This window comes from Puma concolor, chromosome C1 (genome assembly GCF_028749965.1).
Source record: "Puma concolor isolate L17-30 chromosome C1, mPumCon1.1.hap2, whole genome shotgun sequence".
NCBI lineage: Eukaryota > Metazoa > Chordata > Mammalia > Carnivora > Felidae > Puma > Puma concolor.
The window spans coordinates 26,621,835-26,646,679 of record NC_141674.1 but is presented as its reverse complement, the minus strand read 5'-3'; the positions used below and the strand labels follow the sequence as shown (position 1 = coordinate 26,646,679).

At 47.7% G+C, this 24,845-nt stretch overlaps 1 long non-coding RNA gene across 1 annotated transcript in view; it reads left to right on the top strand.

The window, feature by feature from the left end:
* Nucleotides 1-4,015, top strand: part of LOC112848499 (uncharacterized) — a 112,033-nt gene extending 108,018 nt beyond the window's left edge. The window contains exon 3 of the long non-coding RNA XR_015254599.1: nucleotides 3,917-4,015. This is a non-coding gene — a long non-coding RNA (uncharacterized LOC112848499). The remainder of the gene's footprint in view (nucleotides 1-3,916) is intronic.
* The last annotated feature ends 20,830 nt before the right edge of the window (nucleotides 4,016-24,845 follow it).

Below are 24,845 nucleotides of genomic sequence, written 5' to 3'. Positions count from 1 at the left end.
AACACAGCAGATCCCAGCTGTTTGGTGTGGGCAGGGGAGGAGGCTGATTGGGGCTGGGCAGAGGCCAGGGCCCCAGAGGGGAGAGGGGTACAGGAGCCCCACGGCAGCATTCTCACCCGGGTGGGGCACACGGGGTCTTGTGGCACACGAGGTACCCCGATCAGGGCAGTGCCACTCACTTAGGGCCCCAGTCAGAGCCTAAACTGTGCTCACTCAGGATTTAGTTCACCAGGGGAGTGGAGTGGGAAGCACCAGAATGCTCTGATAATCTCTGCCATTGCCTTTAGGCCTATTAGTGTTAGCAACCTCTTAGTATCTATTTGAATTCTTACAAAATTGCATTTCATGGAGTAGTCGGAGGCTCAGAGAGGTTAGGTGGCTTGTCCAAGGCCGCACAGTATGTTCCGGTCAGAGCTTTTCTGATAGCCAGGGTGGGAGACTTCTTCGAAGCTTGCCCCACAAAGGAGACTTACTGTAGATGCAGGAGAGGCTCCAGATCTCTGGGTTGGGGGCGGGAGTCGCTCAGCCACCAGGTCTCCAGCAACCTGGAGCTTAGGAGCCAGCAGCCTGAGGTTGCCTCTAGGCCCCTCTTCTGGTAGCTTCTTGGTCATTTCATCTTTGCTTTTGTCTGAATTGCTGCTCTGTCCTCTCTGACTCCCGGCCCTGAAGGCTGTCCCCTTGTCTTTACTTTGTGGGGAAGCTCAGTTTCTTTTGGCCTCTGTGCCCACTGATCCCATTTCTGCTAAAGGAGCAACTGGTTGGTCCAGATCCTCATCTCGTGGACCGGCCACGAGATCCAGGCAGCTGAGGCCCGAATGGGTAGGGCACGCAGGCCTGTATGGCACCGTCTGTTCTCTGCTGATGATTGCTTGGGTTTGAATCCCCTCTTCCTCCTGTGGGGCCTTGGGCAAGTTACTTCATCTTTCTGTGCTCTCAATACATCATTGGAGGTAATAATGGTACACTCCTCATGTGGTTGCTGGGAGGAGAGGAAGCACCCTTTCACTACTGATTATCATTATTATTGTTATTGCCAGTCTAGAATATGGTGTGCCTACTTGGTAGGGACAGAGATTGTGGCCAGCAGTGACGGAGGTGTGTGCAACATCCAGCCAGTTCACGGACTATTGACTCCAACACTCTCACTCACAAACTTGTTTGTGATGGTACACAAAGGACTCCACCCAAGGGCAGGGAGGGGCTTCAAAGTACAGGAATATGTGTGCTTGCGCGTTCGTGTAAACTAATTCCAGCCCTCCCCCACCACTGTGGCTGAGACCTTGCGCTGTGGCCCTGCTTTGGGGCTGATGCCGTCACAGTGGTGGAGAAGGGCTTCTCCCCGCCCCAACAGAGCACAGGTGGATGCGTGGGCAAATGGAGGGTTTTGGTGGAAACTAAGGGCTTTGTCTGACAATCTGGAATCTTCTAGAATTGTAGGAGACTCTCACTGGCTCTAAGGGAGTTAGCAAGTGGGTGATGAGCAAAGAAGGCAGGGATTTCAGGGGAGAGCTGCAAAACTGGAACGCCTCTCATTCCCATCTGTGGAATACCTATTTCTCTGAGCTCAGAATCTTGTCTGGAAGCATCTCTGGACCTCCAGCTGCTGGTGTGTTGATGGAGATTGGGGGCAGAAGACCAAAGTGGCTGGCAAGAGGCTCAGGCTTTCAGATATCAGGTCTAGGCAGGAGGAGGAGAAAGAGAAGCCAAGAGGAGGCTGAATAGCAAACAGTTGTGTCAGATACTATTAATCAATCCCAATAACAACCCAGTGAGGAGCTGTGACAATCATCATCCCCATTTTACAGATGAGAAAACTGAGGCTTCAGGAGGTTAAGTAACACTTTTTTTTTCTGTTCATTTTGAACATGCCAGGATTACTTCTACCCCAGGGCCTTTGCCTTGCTCTCCCCTGTCTGCAGTGCTCTGCCTTCAGATCTTTATGAGGCCAGTATTATTAGTGCTCTCTTGCTATGTAACAAATTACCCTGAAATTTAGTAGCTTAAAGTAACAAGTATTTATTATCTCAAAGTTTCTGTGAGTCAGGAATTCAAGAGCAGCTTAGGGACCACACTAGGACTTTCATGGGACTTAGGTACTTTGACCCTTGCTGGCCCCTTCTTTCTTTAAAGAATATTAAAAATTATATTTTATGATTGTGCTACTATAAAGATGGAGATATTAATATTCTATATGAAAACATATGCTTTGATGTAAGATGTCTTAAAAATTTTTGGTTTTTATAGCAATATGCATAGCTAATTAAATTTGGGAAAGTAGTTCTCTTTAATTTGATCAGAGGCTCAAAAAAAATAATTTGATCAGAGGCTCATACAAAATCCCTTTACCCTCTTCTTTTTTTTTTTTTTTTTTCAAATTTGAAAAAATTTCACTCACTTCTCCCATCCCTTACCCCCTGCCCCTGGCAACCACCAATCTGTTCTCTGTATCTATGAGCTTGTTTTTGTTTGTTTTTTATTTTATTTTTTTCAGATTCCACATATAAGAGAGATCACATGATATTTATTTCACTTAGCATCATCCTTTAATGTTGTTGCAAATGGCAAGATCTCACTCCTTTCTACGGCTAATATTTCACAGTGAGTTGTGTATATATGTGTGTGTGTGTATCACATTTTCTTCATCCATTCAGCCACTGACAGACACTTGCATAGCATGGCACATATCTTTTCAAGTTAGTGTTTTAGTTTTCTTGGGATAAACACCCGGACCTGGAATTGCTAGGTCATATGGTAGTTCTACTTTTAATTTTTTTGAGGAAACTCCATATTGTTTCCCCCAGTGACTGCACCAGGTTACATTCCCACCAACAGGGCACAAAGCTTTCTTTTTCTCCACATCCTCACCAACACTTGATATTGTTTTGTCTTTTTGGTAATAGCCTTTCCAACAGGTGTGATGTGATATCCCACTGCAGCTTTGATTTGCATTTTCCTGATGATTAATGATGTTCAGCATCTTTTCACGTACCTGTTGGTCTCTCTAGGTCTTCTTTGGGAAAATGTCTATTCAGATCTTCTGCCTATTTAAAAAAATGTTTTTTAATGTTTATTTATTTCTGAGACAGAGACAGAGCATGAGTGGGGGAGGGGCAGAGAGAGAGGGAGACCCAGAATCCGAAGCAGGCTGTAGGCTCCGAGCTCTCAGCACAGAGCCCGACGTGGGGCTCGAACCCACAGAGTGTGAGATCATGACCTGAGCCGAAGTCGGACGCTCAACCCACTGAGCCACCCAGGCGCCCCCTCTTCTGCCTGTTTTTAAACCAGTTTTTTTAAAAAATTGATGAGTTGTATGATTTCTTTATATATTTTGGATATTAGTCCCTTGTAAGATGTGAGCACACCTCATTTTATTGCATGTTGCAGATATTATAATTTTTACAAATTGATGGTGTGTGGCAAACTTGGAATGAGCAAGCCTGTCGGTCCCATTTTTCCAATAGCATTCATGCTTCTGTGTCACATTTTGGTAATTCTCACAATATCTCAAAGTTTTTCATTATTATTATATTTGCTGTGGCTATCTGTGATCACTGATCTTTGTTGTTACTCTCGGAGCCTGAAGATGTGCCTGAATGACTGCAGTCTCACGATAAAACTTTAATGGATGAGGAGTGGCTTGCTTCTTATGGGTGAGCATAGAAAGTGGTTTCTTGAGATGGGATCTCCCCCTGGTAAAGATGCCGTGAAGATTGTTGAAGTGACAACAAAACGATTTAGACTATTACATAAACTTAGTTGATAAAGCAGTGGCAGAGTTTGAGAGGATTGACTCCGATTTTGAAAGAAATTCTATTGTGGATAAAATGCTATCACCCAGCCTCGTATGCTACAGAGAAATCATTCCTGAAAGGAAGAGTCAACTGATGTGGTCAACTTCACTCACGTCTTATTTTAGGAACTTGCCCCAGCCTTCAGCACCCACCTTCCTGACCAGTGTGCAGCTGTCAGCATCGAGGCGAGACCCTCCACCAGCAAGAAGATTACAACTCTCAGATGATGGTTAGCATTTTTTAACAATAAAGTATTTTTAAACTAAAGCATGTACATTGTTTCTTTGGACATAATACTATTATACACTTCATAGACTCCAGTAGAGTGTAAACCCAACTTTTACATGCACTGGGAAACCAAAACATTCATTTGGCTCACTTTATTGTGACACGAGCTTTGTTGCAGTGGTCTGGAACTGAACCTGCCATATCTCGGCAGTGTGCCTGTATATGATTTGCAAATATTTTCTCGCATTCAGTAGGTGGCCTTTTCATTTGTGGATGATTCCCTTTGCTGTGCAGAAATAGTTTGACGTACTCCCACTTGTTTAGTTTTGCTTTTGCTGCTTGTGATGTCAGATTTAAAACTCATCACCAAGACCCAAGGAGCCTACCATCTATGTTTTCTTCTAGGAATTTTATGGTTTCGGGTCTTGTGTTCAAGTCTTTCATTCATTTTGAGTTAATTTTTGTATGTGGTTTAAGATAATGGTCTAATTTAATTCTTTTGCATGTGGCTGTCCAGCTTTCCCAGCTCCATTTATTGAAGAGACTGTCCTTTCCCCCATCACATGTTCTTGACTCCTTTGTCTTGTTTTGTTTTTTTAGTATTTATTTGTTTTTTGGGAGAGTGTAAGTGGGGGAGGGGTGGAGAGAGGTGGAGACAGAGGATCTGAAGTGGGCTCTGTGCTGACAGGCTGACAGCAGTGAGCCTGATGTGAGGCTCAAACTCATGAACTGTGAGATCATGACCTGAGCTAAAGTCTGAAGCTCAACCGACTGAGCCACCCAGGTGCCTCTTGGCTCCTTTGTTTTTTGTTTTTTTAATTTTTTAAAATGTTTTTATTTATCTTTGAGACAGAGAGAGACAGAGCATGAGCAAGGGAGGGGCAGAGAGAGGGGGAGACACAGAATGCGAAGCAGGCTCCAGGCTCTGAGCTGTCAGCACAGAGCCCGATGCGGGGCTTGAATTCACGTACCATGAGATCATGACCTGAGCCCAAGTTGGACGCTCAACTGACTGAGCCACCCAGGCGCCCCAGCTCTTGGCTCCTTTGTAATAAATTAACTGACCATACATGCATGGGTTTATTTCTGGGCCCTCTATTCCATTCCATGGATCCATGTGTCCATTTTTATGCCAATATCATACTGTTTCAGTTACTATAGCTTTGTAATATGGTTTGAAATCAGGGAGCATGATATCCTCAAGCTTTTTTCTTCTTTTCCTTTTCTCCTTCTTTTTATTTATTTATTTATATTTTTATTTTTTAATGTTTATTTATTTTTGAGACAGAGAGAGACAGAGCATGAACAGGGGAGGGGCAGAGAGAGAGGGAGACACAGAATCTGAGGCAGGCTCCACACTCTGAGCTGTCAGCACAGAGCCCGATGTGGGGCTCGAACTCACGGACTGCGAGATCACGACCTGAGCCGAAGTTGGATGCTTAACCAACTGAGCCACCCAGGCGCCCCAGTCTTCTTTTTTTAAAAAAAGTGTATTTATTTATTTTGAGAGAGAGGGAGGGAGTGAGAGAGAGAATCTCAAGCAGGCTCTGTGCTGTCAGCACAGAACCCAAGGCAAGGCTTGATCTCATGAATGTGAGATCATGACCTGAGCCAAAATCAAGAGTTGGATGCTTAACCAACCGAGCCACCCAGAGGCCCCTCTTAATTTCTTTTTCTGATAGTTCATTATCAGTGTATAAAAAAGCAACAAATTTTTGTGTATTGATTTTGTGTCCTGCGACTTGGGAAGAGGAGGGGAGAGTACTAAGGCATAAGAAGCTGGAGAGGCTGGATGACCAGAGGGTATAGGATTGCTTTGTGAGCAGAGACCTCAGATTACAGGGCCTAGTCTGCAAATTTGTCTATTAGTTCTAACTGTTTTTTGATGGAGTTTTTAGTAGGACTTACCTATGTAATATCATGTTGTCTGCAAATAGTGACAGTTTTACTTCTTTCATTCCAATTTGCATGCCTTTTATTTCTTTCTCTTGCCTTGCTCTAGCTAGGACTTCGATTACTATTTTGAAAAAAAAATTTAATGTTTATTTTTGAGAGAGAGAGAGAGAGCGTGCACAGGGGCAGGGGCAGGGGCAGAGAGGGAGACCCAGGATCTGAATCAGGCTCCAGGCTCTGAGCTGTCAGCACAGAGTCCGACATGGGGCTCGAACTCAAGGACCGTGAGATCATGACCTGAGCCGAAGTCAGATGCTTAACTGACTGAGCCACCTAGGTGGCCCTCTAATACTATTTTGAATCAAAGTGGCATAAGTGGGCATCCTTGTCTTCTTCCTAATCTTAGAAGAAAAACTTTCAGCTTTTCATTGAGTCTGATGTTAGCTGTGGATTTGTCATATACAGCAATATACGTTGCCCCTATTATGTTGAGGTATGTTATCAATACCAATTCTGTTGAGAGTTTTTATCATAAATGGATGCTGAGTTTTATTAAATACTTTTCTGCATCTATTGAGATGGTCATATGATTTTTATTCTTCATTTTGTTAATGAGGTGTATCACATTGACTAATTTGCCATTATCAAAATATCCTTGCATTCCTGAAATAAATTCCACTTGATTATAGCATATGGTCCTTTTAATGTATTATTGAATTCAGTTTGCTAATATTTTATCAAGGATTTTTACATCTGTGTTCATCAGGGATATCGGCCTGTAATTTTCTTGTGGTGTCCTTATCTGGTTTTGGTATCAGGGCAGGTAATGCTGGCCTCATAAGTTGAATTTGGAAGAATTTCCTCCTCTTCCAATTTTTTGGTAGTGTTTGAGAATGATTGGCATTAATTCTTTTTTGAATGTTTGGTAGAATTCACTGGTGAAACTGTCTGATCCTGGGCTTTTGTTGAGAGGTTTTTGAGTATGGATTCAATCTCCACACTAGTAATTGGTCTGTTCAGATTTTCTATTTTATTATGATTCAATCTTGGTAGGTCGTATGTTTCTAGGAATTTATCCATTTCTACCAGATTGTCCAATTTGTTGGTATATAATTGTTCAGAAGAGTCTCTTATGATCCTTTGTATTTCTGTGGTACCAGTTGTAGTATCTCCTCTTTCATTTCTTCTTTTTTTAAAGTGTATTTATTTATTTTGAGAGAGACAGAGACAGCATGGGTGGGGGAGGGGCAGAGAAAGAGAGAGAAAGAGAGAATCCTAAGCAGGCTCCATGCCATCAGTGCAGAGCCTGACCAGGGCTTGAACTCACAAAATCATGAGATCATGGCCTGAGCCAAAACCAAGAGTTGGACACTTAACCGACTGAGCCACCCAGGTGCCCCTCCTCTTTAATTTCTGATTTTATTTATTTGAGTCCTCTCTCTTTCTTCTTGCTGAGTCTGGCTAAAGACTTGTCAGTTGTGTTTATCTTTTCAAGAACTAGCTCTTAGTTTCACTGATATTCTCCATTGTCTTTTTAGACTCTATTTCATTTATTTCTGCTCTAAAATTTTTATTTTGTTCCTTCTACTAACTCTAGGCTTTGTTTGTTCTTCTTTTTCTAGTTCTTTGCAGTGCAAAGTTGTTTATTTCAGACTTCTTGTTTCTTTTTTTAAAAAATTTTTAATGTTTATTTATTTTTGAGAGACAGAGACAGAGCATGAGCAGAGGAGAGGCAGAGAGAGAGGGAGACACAGAATCCAAAGCAGCCTCCAAGCTCTGAGCCATCAGCACAGAGCCTGACGCGGGGCTTGAACTCACAAACTGTGAGATCGTGACCTGAGCCGAAGTCGGACGCTTAGCTGACTGAGCCATCCAGGTGCCCCGAGACTTCTTGTTTCTTAAGAAATGTGTATTTATCTCTGTGAACTTGCCTCTTAGAACTGCTTTTGCTGCACCCCACACAGTTTGGTATATTATAGTTCCATATTCATTTGTCTCAAAGTATCTTCGATTTTTCTCTTTGACACATTGGTTGTTCAGCAGTATGTTGTTCAATCTGCACATATTTGTGATAACATTTCTTTCTCTGAGTTTTCATAGAAATCAAAACATTTCTGCGGGTCCTGAAAGTATTGTGGGACCTGGGCAGTGTGCCTATTGTGTCTAGTGGAGGAACTGGCCCTGAGTGGCTTAGCCAGGTAGTTTTGGCTCAGGGTCTCTTACGTGGCTGAGGCAGGATGTTGGCACAGGCTGCAGTCATCTGAAGGCTTGACTGAGATGGGAGGATCCACACTCCAGATGGTGGATTCACATGGATTTTAGCAGGAGACCTCAGTTCCCAGCCATGTGGGCCTCCATGGGGCTGCTAGAGCATCTTCATGACATGGCAACTGGCTTCCCCTAGAATGAGTGATCCGAAAGAAAGATGTAGAGTCAGGAGGAATCCACATGCCTTTTATATCCTCTCTTGGAAGTCATGCAGGGTCCACATACCATTGCTTCTGCCACATGCTTTTGTTAGAAATGAGTCAGTAATGTACAGCCCACACTTAAGGGGCTTATGGGGAGGGAAAGCAGAGTCTACTTTTTGAAGGCAGTGGACATATTTTATTTATTTAATTTTATTTATTTTAGAGAGAAAGAGAAAGTGTGAGTTGGGGGAGAAGGGGGGAGAGAGAGAGAGAGAGAGAGAGAGGGAGAGAAAGAAACTTAAGCAGGCCCCACACTCTGTGGAGCCTGACACGGGGCTCAATCCCAGGACCCTGGGATCATGACTTGAGCTGAAATCAAGAGTCAGACCCAACTGACGGAGCCACCCACTGAGCCCCAACAGTGGACATTTTTTAAATCCGAGCATCAAACCTGGCATCAGAGAGACCTTCCATGACCACGAATTTCTCTCCCCTTTGTCACTCTCCAAACGCTACCTAACACACCACTTGGTGTGTTGCTACTTGAAATTTGTTCATTTATCTGATTGTCTGCCCTAAGTAAAATAAACTCCATGACAGAGGGACCTTATCCGTCTGCTTGTCTAGCATAGGGCCAGGCACCTACAAGATTCTCAGTAAATATTTGGTGAATGAGTGAACGAATGAATGAGTGAACAAACGTGGTGTTGGTGATGGGGTGCCTGGGTGGCTCAGCTGGTTTAGCATCCAGCTCTTGATTTTGGCTCAGGTTATGATCTCATGGGTTGTGAGTTTGAGCCCCGTGTCAGGCTCTGCACTGACAATGTGCAGTCTGCCTGGGATTCTCTCTCTCTCTCTCTCTCTCTCTCTCTCTCTCTCTCAAAATAAATAAATAAACAAACAAAAATCTGGTGTTGGTGGTAGAAAGGGTATACGTGGAGAAGCAGAAGTTGTACTGAAGTTGGTTGTTTGGGGATGGTTCCCAAGGACTCTGTGGCTTGGGAAGAGGAGGGGATACTAAGGGATAAGAAGCTGGAGAGGCTGGATGACCAGAGGGTATAGGATTGCTTTGTGAGCAGAGACCTCAGATTACAGGGCCTAGTGGGGGAGCCAGACACAGCAACAGGTAAATTACAAAGTATTATGACAGATGCATAATAGAAGTGTGTTTAGGACCCATTAGACTGGATTGCAACATTGTCACTGCTGACTGAGGCCCTTGCTTTTGGCCCCACCCTTGACTGGATCTGGCTCACTATTCCTGAGTCCTGGGGAGATGAGCTCCGCCTCCGGGAGGCCACGAGACTAGCTCTCCTGCCTGCGCTGCTCCATCCAGCCCCTGGGTGGCAGCAGAGGCCCAGGCTTCGCTGTGGCTGACCAGCCCTTGCTGAGGCCTTCAGAGCGTAGAAGCTTTCTCTGAGGCCCTGTTCCAGCTCTGCTGGGGGCTGGGGGCTGGGGACTGGGGGCTAGGGACTTGGGGGGTGGGTGTGGAGGGGCGCTCAGGCCAAAGGTTTGGCTGTTCCAGCTTGTGCCCCTACCTCTGCATTCTTCCTCCCACTCTTCCCCCAGTCTCTTCCGGTGCCCTTTCCTCCTCAACAAGTCTCCTTTCTGGAAGATGAGAGCAGAGATGGGGGCTGGGGTGGGCATGCAGAACTTGTCTGACTTTTATGAAGGAGCTTGGACTTTACCTTAAGGGCAATGGAAAGTTCACTGAAATGTTCAGAGCAGGGAAGCAACACCATCAGATCTGTGTTTTTAGAAAGGTCACTCTAGCTACAGGAAGAAGGATGACGGAAGCTGCAAGTCCAGACAGCAGCCAATAGTCCGAGTGGGAGAAGGCCAGGGTCCGTAAGGAACCAGCCAGTCCTCTAGACAGATTGTGGGAAGCATCGTGAAGAACAGCTGGGCTGAACATGGTGTGTATGGGGGTGCTGGACCCCAGAATGAGCACATCACTGCCCTGGTGGCCGAGGGCTCAGGACATGGGCCCAGCCCAGTCAGGAGAGGGGCATCCCCCAATCCTACGGAGACTGGCTTTCCAGGAAAGGTGTCAGGGTTGCAGGTCAGGACCGGGGGCCAGGGACCCTTGACTGGAGCACAAAGTGAGGTGTTGATCTTGACACTAGGTAGAATCTCTGACCAGTCCTCGGCTCAGAAGGGCGGCTGGCCCTAAGTACCTAAAGGCTATTCCCTCCTGCCCACGTGTCCCAAAGGTGCTGTTGCCAGACATCAGGGAAGCCCTAGAGGATTCATTTGGGCTTGGCCATGGTCAGAGTTGACCACAGTCCTGTGCTCTCCCCCTCGGGGCTGCATCCCTGGGTCCCACCAGCCCTTACCCCATCTGGCTCCATGTCTGGCCTCAGGTCCAGTATTGAGCTGGATGCTGGCTGTGTGATCACAGGTGGCCTTGTGCCCAGAGACTGCAGTTGAGCTCTGTCTGGCAGAGCGTCCGGCTGCCTTCCAGGGCTTGGGAGGGGGGCTGCTCCTGCTTTTGGCCTGTGAGCTCTTGCTGCAAGTGATGAAGGGTTCATCTCTGAGCTGCTGGAGAGCTTTGGGTCTGTCTCCTTTCCCTCTTCACATGGGCTATTACCTATGTCTGGAACATTCTCCCACTGCTCCTTTTTACCTGACCAACTCCTATTCATCTTTTATGTCTCAGTTTAAATGTCACTTCCTTGGAAACAATTTTAGTACCCCCATTATTCTTGTTCAGTACATCCTTTTGCTTTTTCTACAGTGTATTTATTATAAGTTATTATACTTTTGATGTGTGTGTGTATGTGTGTGTGTGTGTGTGTGTATGTGTACGTGTGTGTTTTGACATCTTGATCCCCTGAGTAGACAGGAAGTTCCCTGGAGGCAGGTAGCATTTCTCTGTTACTCATCATTATATTTCTAGACTCTAGCCCCATGCCTGGGACAGGGCAGGCACTCCAAATGTATTTGTTAAATGGGTAAATGAAAGAAAGAATGGATGCATTATGGATGCCCCTAGGGACACCCTAGTTGTGTTGAGAATTCATAAGGCCACAGAATAAACCCAGCATCTCCCTGGATCATCAATTTTACTTGAGAGTAGGGAAGGAGAAGCATTATATTTACTTGTTAATTGAATATTTTACATGACAAAAGTAATACATGTTCCTTGTCAAAATTCAATCAATAGGCATTATTTTTTTTTTTTATCGAAACAAACCCTGACACATTATGCAGCAGGATGGAAAGCTCGCCTGGCTTTCAGAAAGAAAGTGTGAATCTTCAAAGAAAATCTGAGCTTAAGCAGGGCTGGGGTCCGGGCTCCTGCAGATCTGGGGTCACTCCCATGGTTTGGGGGGACTTCCATGGGAAGGTCTGGGGATCTGTTGTCAGGGAATCGTGCTGCTCTCAGTGTTGTGGCTGCAAAGCACAGGTACAGACTCTCGTGGTGGGCCTGCAGCGATGAGGACAGGGCCTTTCCTCACGTGAAGTCTGCTGGCCAAGTTGCAGAGCAGGGGGCTTGGAGCAGAGCATTTACATGGAGTAGGGATGGAGGGAAGCATTCTGGGAGATATCAGACGGAAACCTCCCTGGCGGGGATATAACAATAACCTTGCAAGCAGGCCAAGGAAGAGTGTTCACATCCTGGGTGGGGTCCTCTAACAGGTCAGCCATTTCTGAGGGGCAGAGCTGGCTGCAGGGGGCCAGGGCCATCAGAGCTGCAGAGAATGGGGCAGAAAGGGAAAGGGTGCCATTGGGTTGGCTGGAGCGGGCAACATACAGCCATTCTGGGAGACCCGAAGAGAGTGAGCCATGGAGAATGACAGTGTTATGTGCAAGATGCCTCCCATGGAGTGGAATGAAGAGCATAGGCCACACCTCTGGGTTCAAATCCTGACTATGTCACTTTTAGTTATGCACTTTCCCTCTCTAAGCCTCAGTTTCTCCAACTGTAAAAAAGGAATCCCCATCTCCATCTTTAAGGCAGTTATGAGGATTCCATTAGGACTTGGCCCCTCTGCACATTAGAATCACCCGGGTAGTGGGGTGCCTGGGTGGCCCAGTTGATTAAGTGTCCCACTTTGGCTTGGGTCAGGATCTTGCAGTCTGTGAGTTCGAGCCCCATATCAGGCTCTGTGCTGACAGCTCAGAGCCTGGAGCCTCCTTCAGATTCTGTGTCTCCCTCTCTCTCTGCTCCTCCCCCACTTGCACTCTGTCTCTCTCTGTCTCTCAAAAATGAATAATTGTTAAAAAATTAAAAAAAAACAACTTTAAAGAATCACCTGGGTCATGGGGGCCGAGGGGGAGGGAGCCACTGTACTAGCTGATGCGGCCACAGTCTTGTGATCACCTCCAGGAGAGGAAGCAGAGCTAGTTCCCAGTTAATCCCCAGCAGCCTTCCCAGGCTTTGGGGCCAGTCAGACTGGGCAGCCTTCTTTCTCTGAGCTGTCTGTTCTTTGTTTGTGACCACGCTGTTGGGGACAGGGGACAGCAAATGCAGTACGCCCGTGGAAACCAGCTGCCTTTTGTCCAATGGCCTTGGGTGTGACAGATAGACATGGACCTACAAAGGAGAGTGAGTGACACGGACAGACAAAGCCAAGAGGTCGGAGTCCCCTGCCATCCCCCTCCTCCTAACAGAGCCATGAAGAGAGATTGCCTTGGTGCTTAAGCTTGACCTGTATCAGAAACATCCTGCCACCTGGAGGGGCTTCTAGAAACACAGATTGCTGGGCCCCATTCCCAGAGTTTCAGATTCAGTCTGTCTTGGGTTTTAAAGAGGAAACTACTCAATGGTGCTTGTTGGAGCATGATAGGAAGACTTTATTCTAGCTGGAAGTCTACCTGGATAGATGTAGGGACCCCTGAAATGGGCTTTCGCAATGAGAGACATTGGTCTTGGCTCTGAATACAGCACAGGCAAGTGGAAACTTAAAGCTAAGGCACAGGGGTGGGGTCAGCGGATGGAAAACTACTGAGAGGAAACATCAGGGGTCAGGGGATATTCTGGCTGATAGGATTCTTGCTGGAGGATTCTGCCTGATAGGATTCTTGCTGGGGGCAGGCCAGGGTGATCAGACATCATCTGGTTGGGGGAGGGTGGGTGGAGGCTGAGGAACCTGATTAGTGAGTGTGTGTGTGTGTGTGGGGGGGGGGGTGGGGGCGGGGAGGGTTCTGGTTAAATGGACTTAGCAGGATTCCTGCTAAATCTGGACAACACAAAGAACATGGAAATCGAGGCCTAGTTGAAAAAGAGCTCCGTGGAGACTGAGTGGAGTTTGGTCAAGGAGGGAATCTTTGTCAGGGGTGGGGCCAAGAATGCACATTTCTACCAGATTTCCAAGTCATGCTGCTGGCTCTGGAACCATACTTTGAGAATCACCAACTTAGAGAGTGGCCCAGAGAGAAGTCAGGCAGACAGGCAGGCAGACAGACAGACAGACAGAATCTGAGACAGAGAAGCCCAGATGTTCACTGCCCCCATTCACATACACTCAGAGCCAGAGAGAGACTTGGAGACAGAAACAGGCCCAGAGAGGTGACAGACAGCCAAGGGGACCCACAGACGTGCTCTGAAGTCGAGGTACCAAGGAGGCTGAGAGACCCAGATGCATGCAGGCAGAACTGGGAGAGAGAGAGACCCCAAAATATGGAGTCAGGGAGGCGATCCCCTGTGGTCCCCCATCCCAGGTCAAAGAATGACCAGGTACATTGAGAGAAAGGGGTGGAGGGGGGGAGAGAGAGAGAGAGAGAGAGAGAGAGAGCCAAAGAAGACAGACAGGCAACAAAAATGTGGACTGAGTTTTTTTTTCTCCTGAAGAAGGGAGACTGAGGGGAGGACCAGGGGGAGGTAGAAATTCAGAGTGAGGAGGCCTCAGGGTCAAATGATCATGACCTGGGTGAGAGACCCTCCAGGGCATGCTGGCGCCAGCTCACAACAGATTGTTACAGATTCAGGAAATTTGCCAGTTGCAAAACCCCTGATGTCTGGAATTGGCTCTGGTGGGGGTGTTCACCCATGTCATGACCCTTGGGGAGCCCAGTGGGAGGGGCTTTCTAAGCAATGGCTCTGCTTCTCTGTTTTTGGTTTGCCCATGTGGAACCGCACTTTTCCACTCAAAGGTTGGTACCTGTGCTCCTCCTCCAGGAAGCCTTCCTGACTGTGCGGCCCACGGGGCTCTTGTCTCCTGGAAGGCTTGCAGGGCCTGCTTCATGGGCTTTCTGTGGATCCCTCAGGGGGATCCTTGTTTCTGGAATGACTCTGGGTTAAGTGTGACCCGCTTTCTGGCCCTCAGTGTCCCCACGTATGAAATGTGGGTGGGGGTGAGTCAAATGACACCTAGGGCCCCTTTCATTTAAAATAATTTGTTTTACTCCCTCTGTGCTACCCCCTTTTTTTTTTTTTTTTGTGCTACCCTTTTTTTTGAACCATGTTCCCCTGTCCTTGGAACCTTCTTGAGAGAGGCCCCTGAATATATATATATATATATATATATATATATATATATATATATATATTATAGAATACACACATTGTAAGATATACATTAAATATAAATCAAAAAGGAGAAGATAAAAATACAAATTAGAAGTTACAATATGTATATATTTTCCTCCTCTGGGAGACCTCTGTTCTAGTTTGTGAGTTCCCCGAAGCCATTTCTGTCTCCTGTGGCCCACACAGGACTTTCCTGGCCCTCCAGGAGCTGTTCTGTGATTTTTCAATAATAACAATAATAGACTATTTACTCAGTGCTCACTCTGTATGAGCTAGGTACTACGCTGAGCGCTTTCCATGAATTAACTGTGTTAAGCCCCATCACAACTCTCTGAAGCAGGCACCACGATTATCTCTACTTCCCAGGAGGGGAGACTGAGGCACCTAGGTGGTGGGTAACTTGCCATTATTACACAGCCAGTCAATGGAGCGGTTGGGATTCAAATCCTAGCCCAGCCATGAAGCTCCTGGGCGATGGAGGGTGGTTCTGCCCCTGAGGCCTGGCTGCTGAGCCTGCATGCTCCCCGAGGGTGGAGGCCACGCCATCTGTTTCCATTAGACCCATTACTACGGCTGCTAAATATTCTCAAGGGCCACGTGCGGGGGCGCCAGGAGCCCGACCCACACCATCACATTTGCTCCTTCCAGTTCCCTGTGGTCAGTATCACTATTCTTCAAAGGCCTGACCCCGGGATGCGGGACCCTCCGCTGGGCCTGGCTAGGGCACTCTCAGGCCGCCCCGGCTGAGCTGCAAGGTGCGATTTAGCCAAAAACACATTAAGAGATGCATCAAGTTGCCCTAGAAACTAGACTCTAGTTAAGTGCCTGAAAAGTAATTATAAACTCCAGAATATCTTTCAGCCGAGCAGGTGGCTGGAAAATTAGAAATCTATTTCTGAGACACCTTCTGCTTTCCAGAAAGGCTGAGGCTCCGCTTTGGCCTGTGCGAGCGCTGCTGGCCTCGCTGGAGTGCGCAGTGGTGGCCGGGGCGCAGGAGAGGTCACCCCGGGGGAGCCTGGCGCCGCCCTGCCCCGGTCTCCCTGCAGCGCGGAAGCCTTGGAGCGCCACCTCCCCAATGTCACCCCCGAGAGCTGGGTTGCTAGGACACCGGAGCTGAGGAGATGCCAGCTGATTTGCCAAACAATTTTTCTCCCAATTAGGAATAATTAGACAAAGAGAGAAAGTGTGCACTTCGATGGTGGCAAACGGGCTCGGGGCTCGGGGACCCCGAGATGGCTGGAGGTGGGGTTGCCCTGCCACCCTTCCCCCACCCACCCCAGAGAAGGAGCCTCTTTCTGGGCCCAGAGCATCTGGCTGGGGGAGGGGGAGAGAGAACTCACATTTATTAAGTGTCTACCGCATGTCAGGCATCATGCCTAATGTCTGGCAAGCACCATCCTCTTTCCTGCTCAGGACAAGCTGGCAAGAGTTGAGGAGCATCTTATGCTGTGATCCCTTCATTGCCCATCAGCTGCGCTGGGCTCTTGCGGTTCCCAAATTTCCTGAGGCCCTTGCCTCTCTTCTCCCTCTGCCCAGATGTTCTTGCTTCTCCTCTCTGCATGGCCAGCTCCTTCTTATCCTTCTGCTGGGTGCTCTTGTCCAAAGCAAGTCCCTTCCTCTCCTCCTTCTCAGCCCCTTGCTAATTTCTGTCACGGTGCTCATTATGGCTGGAAAATATTGTATTTGTCTGTTGCCTTGTTTTATCATCTGTCTTCCTAGCTAGGATGTCAGATTCATGAGGACGGGGGACAGTGCTTATGCCACAGGTCCTGGCACGTAAGAGACTCTCAGTACTTATTTGTTGAATGAATGAATGAATGATGATCTTGGTGTTACTGAAAGGAAGCGGAGGCCAAGTGAAGCCAGGGTTCTTTGCTAAGGTCTGCAGCTAGGATGTGGTAGAGTCAGACCCCATAGGGCTCTTACTCCCAGGCTGATTTTCTTCCTGCAACGTTATGCTGCTTTGGTCCTTGCTGGCCCCACAGAAGCCTCCTGTGCCTCCCCCCATAACAGAGGAGGCTGCAGGGTCTCCCACCGTCCTTACATTTGGGGATTCGCACCAATGGCTATGTGGCAGTAGGGGATAGTGGTCCCTGGAGTCAGCCTGTGTGGGTTTAAATTTCAGGTCTGCCAATTACTTGTTTTGCAACTCTGGGCCTCCGTGTTCCCATCTGTGGGAGGGGGACAACACAGAACCTATTTCGTAAGGCCATTGTGAAGATGTAATGAGATAATACAAGTGGAAAGTTTAGAGAGCCTGGCACACTGGTAGTGTGTCCTACGATCTGATTCCAGAAGAAGCAGGGGTGACAAACTGCTTGCTTGTGTGTCTGTGACGCCTCAAGGGCCAGATCATACAGCCCTTTGGGTACCTGGTGTAAATTATTCAGCCTGGCACCTGAGACCCTGAATTCCTAACAGCTCCACTCTGGGGAAGATGAGAAGGGAGAGTGGATGTGGAAGAGCCTCGTTCAGTGGCCGACACATAGTAGGTGCTCAATAAATGGCCACTGAGCTGCAGAGAGAGATAGCCAGGCTGAGTAGCCAACTGACTACTGCAACTCTCCACCTGAGGGTGCCATAGGCCCCTCCAATGCAACAATAAAAATAGCTACTGAGCAGTGGTGTGTGTGTGAGGCACGGAATTATTTATGTACCTGTATCACTCTGTGTTTGATTGTAAGCTCCATGGAGGTACAGTCATTGTAATCTTTCTCTAGTACATAGTTGGCCTTCAGTACACATTTGTGGAGTGAATTAATAACCTCATTAATTTAAGCTGCCCAATAACTGTATAGGATAGATATTATTATCCCCTATTTTATGGAAACTAAGGTTAAGAAAGGAAAGGTTATCTGCTCAAGGTCATAAGCTGACAATGGCCAAGGCCCCTGCTGTTAACTGCCACTCTCTGTTATTCCCTAGGTGCAGCTAATCTAAAATAGACTCTTCCCCAATCTCCCTTCCATCACTGTTCACAAAAAGAAAAAGTGGACAGCTAAAACCAAGCCGTGTGCCCTCTCATTGTTTTCTATCTCAGTGAATGGTCCTACTATAGCAACCTGCTTCCCCCCCCTCGCCCCTCTGCACTCAGCATGAAGAATGACACTAAAAAAAATAAAGAAACAAACTACACACACACACACACACACACACACACACACACACACACACACACAAATAACGAAAACCAAAAAGCCGTCTATCAGATTATGTTACTTACTGCTCCAATGGTTTCCCATTACCTTGGAATAAAATCTAAACTCATCAGTAGAGCCTCCAGGCCCTGTGCGATCCAGTAGCTGCCCTCCTCTCTGACCTCATCTACCATTCTCCTCTTTGCCAGCTTGTTCTCTTCTCCAGCCACACTTCTGTCTCCAAACTCACCGAGGTCATTCCTAGCTCAGGACTTTTGCAACTCCAGTGCCTTTGGTGTCTGTGGTGGGTGAAAGGTGACTGCAGATTATTTGTCCCTTCTCCCTCTGAGAGATGGAATCTGTTTCTCTGTCCCCTTGATTCTGAGTTGGACTGCTGCTGCTTTGACCAATAAAATGTGGTAGAAATGACTCTATGCCAGTTTCAGACTGGCAGCGTCTGTTGCCTTCCTTTTGGAGCACGGCTGCCATCCTGTGAGGAAGCCCAAGCAGCCATGTGGAGACTAATTGTCACAGCCAGCTGACAGCCCCAGGTGAGCTCCCAGCTGACAGCTGGACCAGCTTGTTGGACCATATGGGTGACCCGTACTGGAACTGTACCCTCCAGCCCCAGGTGGGCCATCCTAGCTGGTGCTACATGAAGCAGAGGTGAGCTGTTTTCCAGGAGCTCCAGCAAATTTGAAAATTGGGAGCAAATAAATGGTTGTTGTTTTATGCCATTAAATTTTGGGGCAGTTTGTTAGGGAGTCAAGGTTGAACCATACAGTCCACGATGCTCTTCTCTCAGGTCTTAGCTCAGCTTGCTCTTCATCACTCTGGCCACCTCCTCGGAGAGGTTTTCCCTGACTGCTCCACCTGAGGTAGCCCCTCCCGGCAATGGGTAACTTTCTGTCACGTCCACCTTTCTTATTTTTTTCATGCTATTTTAACTATTTGAAATGATCCCACTTGGTTTACTCATTTATTATTTGCCCCGAGCAGTGCCTGGCACACATAGTAGGCCTTTGACAAATCTTTGTTGAGTTAATCGCCTGCCTATCTGTTATGGATTCTGTATTAGTTTCCTACTGTTGCTGTGACAGATTATCAGACACTTTGCGGCTTAACACAACAAGTGTATCATCTCACAGGCCTAGAGGTCAGAAGTCTAAAATGCCTGAGCAGGCTGTGTTCCTCCTGGAGGCTCTAGCGGGGAGTCTGTGGCTTTGCCTTTTCTGGCTTCTCCAGGCTTCCCACATTCCTTGGCTTGTGACTCTACCTCTGCTTCTGTCATTGGATCTTCTCTTTTTTTCTGACCCTCCTACCTTCCTCTTGTAAAGATCTTTGTGATAGCATTGAACCCACCTGGAAAATCCAGAATCCTTTCCCCACCTTCAGATCCTTAATCACATCTGCAAAGTCTCCTTTTTTTTTTTTTTTTTTTAATAAATCGTCTGTGGATGATACTTTTTTTTTTAATATTTATTTTTGAAGGAGACAGAGACAGAGCATGAGCAGGAGAGGGGCAGAGAGAGAGAGAGAGAGAGAGAGAGAGAGAGAGAATCTGAAGCAGGCTCCAAGCTCTGGGCTGTCAGCACAGAGCCTGACATGGGGCTCAAACTCATGAGCTGTGGGATCATGACCTGAGCTGAAATCAGATGCTTAACCGGCTGAGCCACCCAGGCACCCCTGCAAAGTCTCCTTTGCCTTGTAAGGTAGCATTCACAAATCCCAGGAATTAAAACGTGAATATCTTTGGGGGTCCTATGCTGCCTGATACCCACCTGTCTTTTTCAATGATTTATTCTCTTTCTCCCTCTTCCGCACACCCTGCTCCACGCCCCTGGCCCCAGGCTTCACAGTGTTGAGGGGCTGCCTCAGGGGACAGGCCCTTCCCAAACAGCCCTTGACCATGAAATCTGGGAATGATAGTGGGATTCTAAGACTTTTAAGGATTTAATATTCTGATGTTCTCGTACACTGCATTGTTGTTAAGTACTGAAATGCAGTCAGTTTTTGCTAGTGTACCCGTGTTATTTCAGTATTAAAAAAATTTGAATCATGGATGTGTGAAGCCTACCCTGAGAGTTACATGCTGCATCAAGATTTCCAACTGAATAAAGGTGCACTCATTCAGGAAGCGTTCTGAGTATATCTTGGTCCTCTGTGGGACCCTTCCGGATCTCTGATGCCATCTGAATTCCCACCCCTGGATGATAATGAGACGAGTGGCTGAGCATCTTTCCCCAGGTTTGGGTCTCCTGTATTTCCTTTAGAACCACTTTGGGACTCTGATGGGATTGGCCTAGAATTGGGGTGGGGGTGGGGGGTGGGAGTGGGGGACTTTAAAGAAAATAAGAAAAAGGTTTGGTGAGGAGATAAGGGGAAAAGAGAGGGCCATGCTGAGAGAGGTTGCCCAGATCTCAGTACTTCTCTCTCCGCCAACTTAACAGACCCTGGGATAGAGCTCAATGTGCACCAGTTTCCATGTTAAGCACTTTCTAAATAATAACTAATATACTCCCCCAAACACCCCATTGAAGTGGGTATTACTGTTATCCCTGCTTCGCAGATAAGGGAACAGAGAGGACAAGTAATACAGTCAGGGTCACCCAGCCAGTGAGGAGCAGGCTGGGACTGGACCCAGGCCGTTTGGTGTCAGATGCCATGAGTTTACCACCACACAATGCTGTATTTTGCCTGATGGCTGAATTCCCCGTGAGGTCCCCTTCTTTTTCCTCCTGAGCTAGCTGCTTCCTCATGGGGCATGCTCTTCTCTGTCGGATCATTTATTTTGCCCAAGACCTTCTTCCTCCATCAGCCTACCTGGAGAATCTCAAGCCCGAAGGCCGACTGCAGCTCAGTGACTGACCCCGCCCCATCTCAGGACCACGTTTAGGGTTCAGTGGTAATCATGACTTCCTTTTAACAAAATATTTGTAGGAGCACTAGTCTTTCAGTACCATGTAAACTAATTACTGAGATACGGCCATTGATTGTTTTGCTTCAGAATTGCAGCCACTTGGCCGGGATCAGAGCCTAGTTAATCATTAGGCTGTCTGGGCAGTGACCTGCAGCCCTCATCTATAAAGAATTTCAGACATTGCTGGAATGAATCGAGAATAAACTTTCCACACAAGACTGAGTAGAGAGCTGGCAGGATGTAAATGAGTCCTACTTCTGCTGAGGTAGGCAATGCCCCCCCCAAGCGACGCTGTGTGACATCTTCCACATATGGTATTTCTTTCGATCCTCATAGTGTTTCCATGAAGTAGGCATCATTGTGTGCATTTTCCAGACGAAATCAAGGCTCAGAGTGGTACAGCAAATGACCCAAAGTCATGGCTAGTAAGAGGCACAGCTGGGGTGTGAACCTGGGATTACCTGTGTCCAGGGCTTGTGCACTAACTGTAGTTATTCTACTGTCCCTAAAGAGATGGACAGAGCGGGCTTCACGAGGACATGACCCCAGACACTTCCTTCTCTCCTCTCTTCTCACAGCCAGTGGAAGATAAAGGTGACTGTGGTGAACTCAGCTCTGTGGCCCGTAAGGACCCTTCTGTCACAGAGGTATAAGCTTGGGGCTGGGGGAAAGGGAGAGGAGAAGGATGACAAGAGGCTTCAAGAAAGAGGTGGCATTTGAGTAGGGTCTTTGATATATGGGAGGGTGTATCTCCTTTTATGACTGTGTGCACATGTGTGAGTTCATTCAGTAAATACTTCCTGAGCCCCTCCGTGGGCCAAACAGCATGCTGGGCACAGAGTCAACACTGGTGAGTAGAAGAGCCATCGCCCTGCCCTCTCAAAGCTGCATGCTAGAGCAATGTCATCCAAGAGAACCTTCCGCAATGATGTAAACGCTCACCCTGTCCAGTAGAACAGCCACTAGCCACCTGTGGTTTCTGAGCACTCAAAATGTGGCCAGTTGGACGGAGGAACTGAATTTTGGGTTTTGGTTTAATTTAAATTAAATTAATTTAATTTTGGTTCATTTCAATTTAAATAGCTCCCTGTGGCTACTCTATTGGACTGCGCAGGTTTAGAGGGAAAGACAGACAATAAATGTAAAGAAATTGCTTGTGGCAGTAAGGGCTATGTAGGAAACAAGATACAGGGGATTGCAAATCATGGGGAGCATGCTGTTGAGATTAGATAATTAAGGAAGCCATCTCTGTGCAGGTGACATTTCAATGGAGACGGTGAGTGTAGGCCAAGGAAGAGGCAGGGGAGGATCATCCCTCGTGGAGGGAACGGTATGTGCAAAGGTCCTGAGGGGATTGGTGTGCTTGAGACTGGGAAAGGAAGCCAGTATGGTGAGTGGGCAGCAGGTGTGTGAGGTGAGGTCCAGGCATGAGAGACAGCGGTCTGGTCAGGCAGACTTGCAGGCTTGGTAAGGAGTCTGCATTTTATTTAAAGTGCCATAGAAGCCACCAAAAGGTCCTTTCTCCGGGCTGACACGTGAAGGATGGATTGTAGGTGGCAACAGCAGAAATGAGGACAGCTGGGAGGGGGCTGTAGCAGTGGTGCAGGTGAGAGACGGTGCCTCGGAGGGGAGGAGGCTTCAGAGATGACGGAAATGGTTACCTTCACAAATGGCCTGGCTGTGGAGGGCGAGGAACATGGTAGAATCCAGGGTGATGTTCAGGTTTTTGGTTGAGCCACTGGCAAATGGTGGCATTTTCAGAGAAGAGAAGCTTAAAACACTCCAGAGTCCAGGCTGTTGGATGGTCACCCAGATGGTTGTTGAAGTTTGTAGGAATGCTAAATGTTTATTTGATTATGCGTCTCTGTGGGCTGCATATGTATACACACTCCCTGCGGGTGGGTGTGCGTTCATGTTTGTGCACATCTTTGCTTTGGGTAAAGTAAATGCATACATTTGGTGTGGGATGAGCGTGTATGCGTATGAATGTCTATATTTTGGATGAGTGCATTTGAACGTGCCCACACATCCGTGTAGATGTGGGTGGCATCAGTGTGTGTGAGTGTGTACATCTGTGTGTGTCTGTGCGTGGGGAGGGAGAATGTCTGCCTCCCACCCAGGGTGAACCTGGGGTCTGGACTTATCTCTGTGAGATGTGTATAAATGTGGAGGTATGTGTGTATGCATGTGTGTGCATGTGCATGGTGAAGGTGTGTGCATGTCTGTGGAGTGACTATGTGTGTAAACCTGTGTGCGTGTGTGAGTGCAGCAGATATGTATATTTATGCACACGGGTAGGGCTGAGTGTAGTTACACATCTCTTCCTATGTGAGGGGTGAGTGTGTGTGCAGGGGCTTTGTACGGACATCGTTTGGGGGACCGTGTGCACAGAGCTGCGTGTGTCTGTCCGTGGAGAGAGTGCGTGCACATACATGCACAGGTGTGGAGGGAGTGTGTTCCAGGGATGGGCACATATGAATGTGTGTGCCCATCTGTGTGTGGCAAATATGCCTGCCTGTGCCCTCCGGGGCTCCCGTGCCCATGAGTCACAGAGGCAGCAGCTTGCAGAGCGTGTTATGACATGTTTATGGGCCTCTCAACCTTAATGCATTTTAAATTTCCAACCCAAGGCGATCCTGGTGGATTGGAGAACCATTTGTTTCTTGCTCTGCTTTAAAAGGAAAGTTTCCAGACTCAGATCTCTTCTGCCTCCAGCTTGGCAGCTCCATCTGAGTCTTCCGGACTCCTGATGGAAGGAAGACATAGACCCAGGCTCTGAAACCATGTGGGGGGCATTGAAAGTGACCTGGGGAGAGGGGTTAAGAGTGGAGAAGGAGGGGGACGCCTGGGTGGCTCAGTCGGTTAAGTGTCCGACATCGGCTGACGTCATGATCTCGAGGTTCGTGAGTTCAAGCCCCGCGACAGGCTCTATGCTGACAGCTCGGAGCCTGGAGCCTTCTTCGGATTCTGGGTCTCCCTCTCTCTCTCTGCTCCTCCCCTACTTGCACTCTGTCTCTCTCTCAAAAATAAATAAACATTAAAAAAATTAAAAAAAAAAAGAGTGGAGAAAGAGGAAGGGTGGAGGATGGTAAAGGGACAACCAAGTGGGGGGAAGCAGATCCCCCTCCTCATCAGGGCAGGCCTAGGACACAGGATCGTACATCTAGTCTCTCTCCTGTCTGACCGAGGATTTGCACTTGACCGTCTGCTTCTCATACTACATACTCTCCCTGGGGCTAACCAAGTCCTCACTGGTCTGGCCAACTCCTGATACCGCAAATCCCTTCCCACGTTGTTTGGGATCCTCACGACGCCTCATGTGCCTTTGGCAACCACAAGCATCCACCACTTTTCTCCAGTCCTACTGAAGCCCAAAGGGTCAGCTGTGTCCCTTAGGCTGAAGGTGGCCACAACTCCTGTGTCACTGTGTGTACCAAGGGTCCTGAGGGGTGGCTGCTGACTCTGCTGCTTGAAGGGACCCTGGGGTATAGGAGAGAAACAGCTCCTCAGACTTCAGCTTGTGTTTATGGGGCCACCTGTACCAGGTCTTAAGCACAAGGGCACTGGGGCTACTCTGGGGCACACAGTAGAGCTGTGCTCAGAATCGTCCCCATCCTCATCTTTGGCGCAAGCTCTGGGCCTCAGTTCTCTCTTCCCTTGGGATGAGTTTCCCCTAGAGACTCCTTTCGTCCTTCACGCGGCAGCTCCTGCTGGGCCTGCCTGAGTCCAAGGATACGAAGAGTTCCTCTGATGTCACGTATCTGGTGATCTCACTCTCTAGCCATCAAGGTCTCATTTGAAGCAGATATTTATCATAATAACTTTTTTCTGGCCTTGCAGGGGGGTGGGCAGGAGCTGTGGCTTGGGTCTGCAGGCTCTAGGGGGTCTCTTTCTTGACGTTTGGTCTCTCAGAGAACTGAAGGACCGCCACATTCCCACCCAAGGGGGGGAAACCTCCCACTGGGTCTCCTTAACATCCCGTTTGCACCA